The sequence below is a fragment of the Haliotis cracherodii genome, unplaced genomic scaffold (assembly GCF_022045235.1).
Source record: "Haliotis cracherodii isolate W230 unplaced genomic scaffold, xgHalCrac1.p SCAF_15, whole genome shotgun sequence".
NCBI lineage: Eukaryota > Metazoa > Mollusca > Gastropoda > Lepetellida > Haliotidae > Haliotis > Haliotis cracherodii.
The window spans coordinates 7,052,852-7,063,376 of NW_027266270.1; the positions used below are offsets into that span (position 1 = coordinate 7,052,852).

General features: G+C 41.0%; 1 protein-coding gene across 5 annotated transcripts in view; it reads right to left on the reverse strand.

The window, feature by feature from the left end:
- The window catches only part of LOC139462207 (liprin-beta-1-like), a 167,245-nt gene extending 164,123 nt beyond the window's left edge, over nucleotides 1-3,122 (reverse strand). For all 5 annotated transcript variants that reach the window (XM_071243788.1, XM_071243790.1, XM_071243789.1 and 2 more), the window contains exon 1: nucleotides 3,045-3,122. The gene's annotated coding sequence lies outside the window, so the exon portion shown is untranslated. The remainder of the gene's footprint in view (nucleotides 1-3,044) is intronic.
- Between the last annotated feature and the right edge of the window lie 7,403 nt (nucleotides 3,123-10,525).

Sequence of the window (10,525 nt, forward strand, 5' to 3'; positions counted from 1 at the left end):
TGAAGAGGTTGCGACGTAGGTGACGAAAATCAACTAATTTATTATATTATGGCATGTGGATAAAAAATATGAAAAGATGTGGAAAATATCTGCTGATGCCCAGTTGACAGTACACAGTTTACAAATCTTGGACACGACCGTAATCTGCACAGTAGTCACGTGTTGTTTACAAACCAGATGTTAATTTCGTTGCACGATTTTGACTGGACTATGCATAGACTCGTTAGTCCAGTCAAAATATACCTCAGAAGTTCCAGCCTAGTTTGTCAAGTGGGGAAACTGGACTTCTATAGTCAGTTAACTCCCTGGCCTCGGAAGATGATTATCTGCTGTTTCTTCAATCTCATTAAAATCAGAACTTAGTTCTCGCTATCGCAAAACAAAGACCTGAGGACATCCCGTTACGGGTCACGTCAGAACGACCTTTCATCTGACCAATCAAAGCTTCGCATACCAGATCATGAAAGTGACAGTTGGAATATGTTTTCTAATCATGCAAACTCGAAAACCTTAACATGGGGTATTCCGAACGATATTTATGGCCCGTACGACTGATTCCGTCTCTCGCTTCCGTGGGATACACATTTAAACGGAGGAGGTGTTGCACAGTATGTAGGAAGCACTGCCATTCAATCGCAACCATATATTAGACATTCCAGAATGTTCGTTCGTTCAGTTTTCAAAATTTTAAGCGAGAACTGTCAACATATTTTTCAAGCATAATCTGAAATGGAAGTTGCAGGTTGAATGAGTGTCGTAAGGCTAAAGAAAGCTGCTTTCTAATTGGCTGATGTCGACTTCTTGTTAGTCGTTTCAGTTATTGGTCAAAGTTCCCGAAAGGTCGTTCTGACATGACCCGTAATGGGATGTCCTCAGATCTTTGTTTAGAACTTAGATCTGATTATAATGAGACTGCTGTTTTTTAAACTCAACCATGAACATTTTTTATCTTGTTCACAGGACTGTCAATCTGTTCATGATAAACGGAGTCTGATAGCATTTGTACCATGATACATATAACGGAAGTGATACAACGAACATATGGCACAAGTAACATAACATACAAATGACAATATTTTCTACTCAACTTTTGATAGGGATAATTAGACATGACATTTTACTTAAATATACACTTGACATATTATGAGAAAAGTTTTGTGTATCATGGAAAGATAACAAATATCCCTAACAAAAGTGCTGTAGTATATATTATGGCGAATATAACATGCTTATCAATCTGGTAGGTCATGAACTGCAAAATATACAGTTAGGTTTAACGCCGCTTTGAACTGTATTTTAGCTATATCACTGTGTGTCAGCTTTATGAAGGTGAGGTGAAATGGGGTTTAATGTCGCATTCAAGAATATTGCACTCATATCGTGACATGCATGAACGTGTGTGTGTGTGGCTGCTTGTACTAGTCCGGACTAATGCTGATTTATATATTAGTGCTAGCTAGGCCACGAAGATACCATGTCACAGTTTAACATGTACACCCCACTCAGACACAGTATATGGACTGTGAGCCGACCAGTCCTTGTTTTAGCCCCTTTTTGTCAAGCGCCAGACAGGGTAACAACAAGTACCACCTTTTAAAGGCTTTTGGTATAATGTGTCCGGGGATCAAACCCAGGACCTTCCGCTCTCCGGACGGACACTCTACCTCTTGACCACAGAGGCGGTCCCCTCATGTGGGAGGAAAGTATGAAGTAATGCAGGTTATAGATGTTTACCTCTTTCAACCCATAAGGACATGTATGGTGCTGACAAACATCATAATCAAGTTTAACCGGGATTCAAACCCATGATCATAGGTTTCAGTGACGTTGAGAGAATTGCAGTGCCTTTGATGACTGCTGACTGGGACCCAGCAGACATGAGAGCCTGTGGTTAAGCCACAGTGGGCTGTAATCAATTTATAACATGTTGTGCCGATAGAATCATAAACAGGTTCCTGGTACAGCTAAGGGACACAACTCTGCACAGAGACTTGCAGCACCTTTGACTTCTATGCCACCAGTGCTCCCAATATCTTTATAAAATAAGGGTAGGCCTCAACTGGGTGTTGTGATTAACGTACCATGTATTAATGATTGATTTCTACTCTACAGCAGGTCTTGAGATAAGGAAACAAGCATGCATGTCGTAGAGCCAAAATACGCTAACCAAAAATAAACTGAAAAAAACTAGACTAATTTTTAAAGGTATATGGAGCTAGGATGCATAACTCGGGTTGGGTGGGTCAGGAGTAGGACCTGCGAACCCACAGAACTACCCGTACCTGCGGTTAGTCATGTGATATATTGTTTAATAACAATAAAATTCCATGGTTACACTACAAATGGCTAAAGTTCACATTCCTTTTGAGTTTTATAAATTTGATTAAAGACACAGTTTCAGTCAACTTCAGTGTATGCATGATCAGATCAACATTTACCATATTGAAGTACTTTTTGCTAGGGCTCTGGTAAAACAATTCCCAATTGAATATTTTGCTCCCTACAGCGGGTACCGTGAAGGGTCGGGCATAGGGGATCCCGTGTAGTAAATTTAGACTCGTCCCACCTCTAATGTTATGCAACTTTCAAATGGCTGATGGATAAAAACCCAAGTCGACAGAAGCCAATGATAGATTCATCTCAGTTATAAAAACCCTTAAATAACTTGGGAGTATTTGTCTACAAAACCCAAACACTGAACAAGCCATTATGGGCGACACAAAGCTTGTCCGTCTTACCCTGCTTCTCTCGGGATGCAAACCGTAAACGAAATCACAAATTATCACGAAAATCAGAAAAATAGTAAATAGATCTACGTACTTGAAAAGTAAAAAGAAAATTAGTATTCTTTAATATAAGAACAAATTATGTATCTCTGTCGTGAACGGCTGAAGAAAAGCTATCATCCATCCATCCGAAAGATTTCACCTCGCCTAATTGGACATGAAAGAAACGAATTTGCCCAGTAATGTGTCACTGTCAGCTATCGAGAGCAAAGGATTTCTTAAGAAATGACCTCAATAAGTTGTTAGGCGGTTACCTACCAAATACCGAGTTGTATCCAACTTCATTAATGTCCCACAGCAATAACTGCAACTAGAAACAACCTGTGACAAAACGCCAGCGTGAAATCTGTCATAAAACTGTCAAAATCTCATCTGCGAAACTTGTGTCAAAACATTTCGCAATAGACTATCTTGGTAAGTTGATATACCTAATACACCTATGGCTCTGTGTTTTGAACGTCTGACATGTGCAATATGATATACTTACATGTGTAGCGAGATATATGTGAGATCGGATTTCGTGGGTACGCGTGTCACTTTTCACACATGAAATCAACACAACACGTTGTAATCCGCGCAATTTCTCGGAGCGCCCTCTCGTGGTTGAACCTTCGTCAACAAAGACACCGCACGCACCTGTTCGAGCGCTCGGGTGAATTTGCCTCGAGCTAAAAAAAAATCTTTCTGATCTCATATACCACGAGCAAAACATTATACCCAATTATAACAAATAGCATGTTCTCAAACCTTTGTGTTGGATATTCTGTGTGCAAATGGGCACATTTTTATTTGTAGACCCTTTGAAATATTTGAGTTCTGTGTTTTGTAAAATTTCTTTCAGTCCCCAAAGAAGAGTTTGTGAATTCCAAGGGTTGTGTATCTTTGCATACGATGCGATGTATTTCGACAGAAGATTTGTTCTGGTGTGAATGTGTGTTTCGGAGTATTTGAACATTTCTTTACGCAATAAAAAGAAGACAAAAAAGCGATCCAATATTTTGTCACCTGAAGTGCAGGCATATATTTTGCTTTGTGACAGCTTTAGTCGTGGTCCTGATTTAATAAATGTCAGCACTTCTTTCCATCGTACTCACAAGTTCTCTGTCGCGGCCATTTCTGATATTCATGTATAATTACCGGATTCGTTGTAAAATACATATATTATTTTATATTATCATGTAAAAATTTAGAATCAAGTAACATTAATCTCCAATGTTTTCACTGACTTAAAGCGTTAAACAGCACGTTTGAGCTCGTTCCACAAAGCGCTCTTGGTAAGGTTTAACGTCACGCGTTATTGCATTCACACATATGCACATTTGTGTGTGTGTGTGTGTGTGTGTGTGTGTGAATACCCTAACAAAATAAAATAATATTAATATAAACCTGTTTTTCACAAATTGTGAAAGCAATTGCATGACTTTTTAAAGTTTAGAACACTTGGTACCAGTTTTTAAATAAATTTATGATGTAGATTTAGTCGCCTTGGTTCGAGTGAGTGAGTATGGTTTTACGCCGCTTTTAGCAATATTCCAGCAATATCACGTCGGGGGTCAAGAGAAATGGGCTTCACACATTGTACCCATCTCTGTAATCGAACCCGGGTCTTCCGCGTGACGAGCGAACGCTTTAACCACTAGGCTACAACCCCCACCCCCACCCCACCCCCCCAAGCTGATATGACATGCCAGTGACCTTGTTTTTTTTGCGTGCAATGGTGGGAATATATTTTTATAGCATCAGGGCATACATTTCCACAAAATTGAGATACGAAAACGTTTTATTATTTCACGTCGGAGTGCAAATTCAGGGCGGGCCGGAGATGGGGAACACGGAAAAATAATAATGCCGAGCAACAGGCAGGGTAACAAGTACCATCTTTTAATGTCTTTTGGTATGACGCGGCCAGGATCAAACTCCACCTTCCGCTCTCCGGGCAGACGGTAACAACAACCCATGCTTGTCGTAAGAGGCGACTAACGGGATGGGGTGGTCAGGCTGGCTGACTTGGTTGATGCATGTCAGCGTATTCCAATTTCGTGGAACGATGCTCATGATGTCAATCAATGGATTGTCTGGTCCAGGCTCGATTATTTACAGACCGCCGTCATATAGCTGGAATTTTGCCGAGTGTGGCGTTAAACAACAAATTATCTTATTTTTTAATGCATGATGTCAAGGCGATGTCTGACCAGTTCATTCAAGAGTTCATCAGTATATACAAGGTACAATCTGGCATGAAAGATGCTTCCTGTCAATGTCACGGATGTCTTGTTGAACTCCTCCGGGTTGTGTCTGTTAGCAGCTTCTCAGGGTGCATTTCTGAATGAGTCTTCAGTGTCACTGTAATGTCGTTTATATTCCATTCCTCTGGGACGTCTAAGGCGCCGCGATTCGCTGTGCAGAGTTGCGTTCCTTAGGCACGCCAGAAACCTATGATTGTGGGTTCGTATCCCGGTTCGCCTCGATTATGTTTCTAGGTTTGTCAGCACCATACCCGTGCTCGTGGGTTTCACCGAAGTGGTAAACGTCTGAGACCTGCATCACTTCGAGCTTTCCTCCCACATTAAGCTGACACGCCGTGATATAACTGGAATACTGTTAAAAGCGGCGTTAAATCCAACTCACTCACTCACTCACTCACTCACTCCTCTGGGACGTCCGTTTTCCATCCAGTGGCGTCTCACCATCATGACGTCGACCATGGTGCCCTTTAACTAAAGGGCGGTTGGGTAGCCTAGCTATTGTTTAAAGCGTCCGCCAGGGTTCGATTACTCACATGGGTACAATGTGAGAAGCCCATTTCTGGCATCTTCCCGAGGCAAGAGAGTTAACTGACTATGGACTTTTATAGTCAGTTAACTCTCTTGCCTCGGGAAGATGATTTCTGGTGTCCCCCGCCGTGATATTGCTGGAAGATTGCTTAAAGCGGTGTAAAACCATCGTCACTCACTTATTTAAACTGTGGTGTATTGCCATTATGGCTTAAGGTGTTACGTTGAGTGTGGAACAAACTGCCGCGGGGACGAAAATGTGTACATCACAATACCAGACTGACATTTAGTCCCAGAAAATAACTTATCTTTTTCAAAAACATATATCTTCCAACAACAAATATAGAATACAAATGGAGCTCAGGACAATCCTTAATTTCTATTTTTAATATAACTTGCCAAATCATTCTAGACTTGAGTTTGACTCTTTTTTAATTAATTCTACGGCGTCTAGGAGACAAGACTTATCACAATACTTGTGTAGAATAGCACCGTTTTTCGGTTGTTTTGAGACAAGGAGCAGACCAGAGTTAGTTGGCGAGTCTTTATGAGTAGTCATATGCTACTGCAAGCAGGGCCTTTACCTAGACTTACGCTTAGTCGCTGAAAATATATAGTTTTGATGAAAACAAGTAATTTGAAAAGGCTCCGAGTGAGATGGAACATTCGGTGCTGAACCTGAGGAAAATCTAGACTTGCTTCATTTTGGGGCTTTGACATTTCAGAAAGAGTCTGGACGGAAGGGAAAATAATATGGTTCAGGGACTGTGAGACAGACTACCTAATGTCATGCCGTCGTGTGCTGACTGTATGAAATTCCCCATTTAGATATTTATGTTGTGAACATGGCGCAGGCCCGCGTGGCGCTCCAACACATTAAACAGGTTATGTCCCTTTAATCCAGCTGGGGGAATACGCCCACCCCATGTATCTGGAATCACTAGATAATCCAGCATGGTCCGCGGTCCTTCTGGACTGGAATGTAAATATGGTCCTGTGCATATGCTCTGCATATAGACTGTAACTTGCTTGTGTCCTGTCACAAAATTAGTGAGGTCAGAGCCTCTTTGATCAAGTTGTCTTGAGTATCTTGCTTGTCCCACTCACTCCCGGGCTGAAGCTTCCAAGGACAGCCACATGACCTCGAGGCGTATACGCTGAGTAAATATCCTGTTATTCCTGTAGGTAGTGCTCGAACAGGTCGGTGGAGGGCAGTTAGTATACAGACAAGGCAATGAGAGTATTGCCTATAGCAGTCAGTTCTACTACAGTATTGCTACAATCTAGTGTCCACTCAGTGATGTATATGTGAAGTGTCTTGTCGTACAAAGTGTCTATGTCGTGCATAGATACAGATAGCTGTTCCTTATTTCCCGTATAATTGAAGATTTCATTTATATGAGGTGAGGTGAGATGAAATGGGGTTTAACGTCGCGTTCAAGATTATCGCACTTATATAGCGACGTGCATGCACGTGTGAGTGTGTGTGTGTGTGTGTGTGTGTGTGTGTGTGCGTCTTCTTACTAGCCCCCCTGAGATATCATGCCGCAGTTTAACATGAATATCCCACTCAAACAAAGCAAACTGATCCCGAGCCCGAGCCGAACAGTCCTTGTTTTAGCCCCTTTATGCCGAGCGCCAGACAGGGTAACAACAAGTATCGTCTTTTAACGTCTTTTGGTATGACGCGGCCGGGGATCGAACCCCGGACCTTCCGCTCTCAGGGTAGGCGCTCTACCACCAGACCTCGTGATACTGCTGCAACTCATAGTACCTCAACTTATTGTACCTATAGATTTAGAAATGATTATTCCATCACTGATTACATCCCTGTCAGAAATATCTTAGAAAATCAAACCGTACATTTTATGCCCGTTTCATAGACTTTAGAAAAGCCTTCGACTAGAAATAAGTTGTTTAAATGTTTTATTAAACAGAGGCGGTCATGGTTAAATTGTTTATTATTCTTAGAAATTTGTATGGAAATATAAAAGCTTGTGTAAGGGTTGAAGATGTGAAAACAAGTCTTTTTAACATAACAAATGGTGTTAGACAAGGATGCATGTTGAGTCCTGTTCTTTTTATACTTTTTGTAAACGAGTTTGTACGTGTAATGGAGATTCTTGGTCTAAGAGGCTTATTTGTGTCAGATTATTTTGATGAAACCATGTTATTATTATTATTTGCTGATGATGTCATTCTTGTTGATGATTGTGTGATTGGACTGCAGAGAACACTAGATGCTTTAGACTCTTATTGTGACAAATGGGGCCTTGAAGTTAATTTAGATGAGACACAAGTCATAGTTTTTAGAAAGGGTGGTTATCTGAGGAAAACTGAGAAATGGTTTTATAAAGGTTCGCAAATTGAAGTTGTATCATATTTCAAATACCTTGGTCTACTATTCTCTTCGAGGCTTGTTTGGATTAAAGCATGTGATACACTAGCTATTCAAGCAAGGAAAGCGACTTCTAGAACCGTCTGCCTGTTACCATATGTTGAAAGCACTTGACGAAAATGGTCAAACTAACTGGGTTTCTTATAGAAGACAATTATTGTTTCAAACTGGGTTTTCACATGTGTGGTTGTCTCAGGATTGCGGCGATATGAAATGCTTCATTGTTATATTCAAACAACGATGTAAAGATAAGAATCCCCAAAATGGCATTAATAAATCACCAATTCTTCGTTCCTTAATGTTCATTCATCTTATACATCATTTCTCGAACCAGAAAAATATCTTTCTACTTTAGCACGTGAAAGAGATCTTCTTAGACTCAGTGAGTGAGTGAGTAAGGTTTTACGCCGCTTTTAGCAATATTCCAGCAATATCACAGCGGGGGACACCAAAAATGGGCTTCACACATTGTACCCATGTCGGGAATCGAACCCGGGTCTTCGGCGTGATGAGCGAACGCTTTAACCACTAGGCTACCCGACCGCCCCTCTAAGACTAAGAGCTTTATGTAAATTCCGTTGTTTAAGCCATAATCTGAATGTACGGAAAACTCGACATAATACAACCACAGAGTCATCGTTTAGTTTATGTACGAAATGTAACCGCTTTGAAACAGAAAATGAATACCATTTTTTGTTAATTTGTCCTTGTTATAAGAGTAATAGAAAAACAATTAATTAAAAAATGTTACCATTGCAACCATCTGTTAAAAAATGTATCAGTCTTCTATCTACCAGAAATGATTCTGTTATTAAAAACCTGTGCATATATTTAAAAAGACATTTACCTATGTAAATACAAATGTAAAAAAAAATGAACGTTTGTTGTAAGAAGATTTGTGCATGTGCATAGCATATATTATTCATGTAAATGAACTCCGGGCCATGTAGCCTTCATTCATGAATAAACTTCTTCTTCTTTAGCCTCTTTGTATCTAGCATAGTACATATTATTTTGTTTATTTACCTTCCCATTCTCAACCCATTGCCTTCTTTCATTGCGCATGTCATCATGCAATACCTTTAGATTATCTGCTTTCCAATATGGTTTCAGAAATGGTAGAAAATTTGATTATGGAAAAGTTATAGACTCAGCTGCATGCATAATGGCAGTAAGATGCTGAGTATACATTTCAATCTACTCGGCATGGGACGAGCATTGGGTTAGGTCATGTATCTTGTTACGAAAGTTATTTCCAGTTTTGTAACTTTAGCTCATCACCATCTTCCCGAGGTAAGAGAGTTAACTGAATCAGAGACCATATATTATATGGTTTCTGACTGAATTTAAAAGTCCACTTTCCATCCTTGCCGAACAATGCTGCAATTCCTGAGCTCGATCGTAGCGCCACCAGCGGATGTTACGAGTTATGTCCCTTCTATGCCTCTCCTATGGACCAATCAGATTCCACCTCTCGTATCACTTCAAACAAAACGGCGGCGCCCAGTCAAGACGATCTGATCGATAATCAAGATCTAAAACGAGTCTTACACCCAGAAGTGCATCAAATCACGTGAGCACCTTAATTAAAAACGTGAACAGATTTGGAAAATATCTGTTGACGAGTTGGCGGTGCACATGCTTTGCAAATCCTGCAATCAACCGAAGTCTGCATGACAGTTTACGAACCGGATTTCGATTTCATTGAGCGATTTTGATTGGACTATGCAAAGACTCGTTAGTCCAGCTAAAATGTTACTCCATAATACTGGCCTAGTTCGGCAAAGGTGGAAACAGGACTTTTATAGTCAGTTAACTCTCTAGCCTCGGGAAGATGACGCGCAACAATCACGTGGTGAGGTGAAATTGGGTTTAACGTCGCGTCCAACATTTTTGCACCTATATAGCGACGTGCAAGCACACAAGTATACTGACTCCGAGCCAAGCAGTCCTTGTTTCAGCCCCTTAATGCCAAGCGCCAGACAGGGTAACAACAAGTAATACCTTTTAACGTTGTTTGGTGTGACGCGGCCGGGATCGAACCCCGGACCTTCTGCTCTCCAGGTGGACCACTAGACCACTAGAGGCAGTCGCAACGATTACATTCTGACACGTTAAGGGAGAAAGTAGGAACAAATGTTGGATTCGAATACACGATCATAAATAGTTCGGGGCGGTCGGGTAGCCTAGTGGTTAAAGCGTTCGCTCGTCACGCCGAAGACCCGGGTTCGATTCCCGACATGGGTACAATGTGTGAAGCCCATTTCTGGTGTCCCCCGCCGTGATATTGCTGGAATATTGCTAAAAGCGGCGTAAAACTATACTCACTCACTCATAAATAGTTCAGTGGTTAGGCTCGCTGACATGGTTGATGCATGTCATCGTATTCCGATTGCGTAGATGGATGCTCATGATGTCAATCACTGGATTGTCTGGTCCAGGCTGTATGGCGTTGAAAAACAACCAACCAACCAACCTACTCGAATGCTGTGCCAATTGTTCCCAAACAAATCCGTTCCTCTCAAATCGAAATAATATAAATTCCTACTTCCTATTCCTAGTTATAT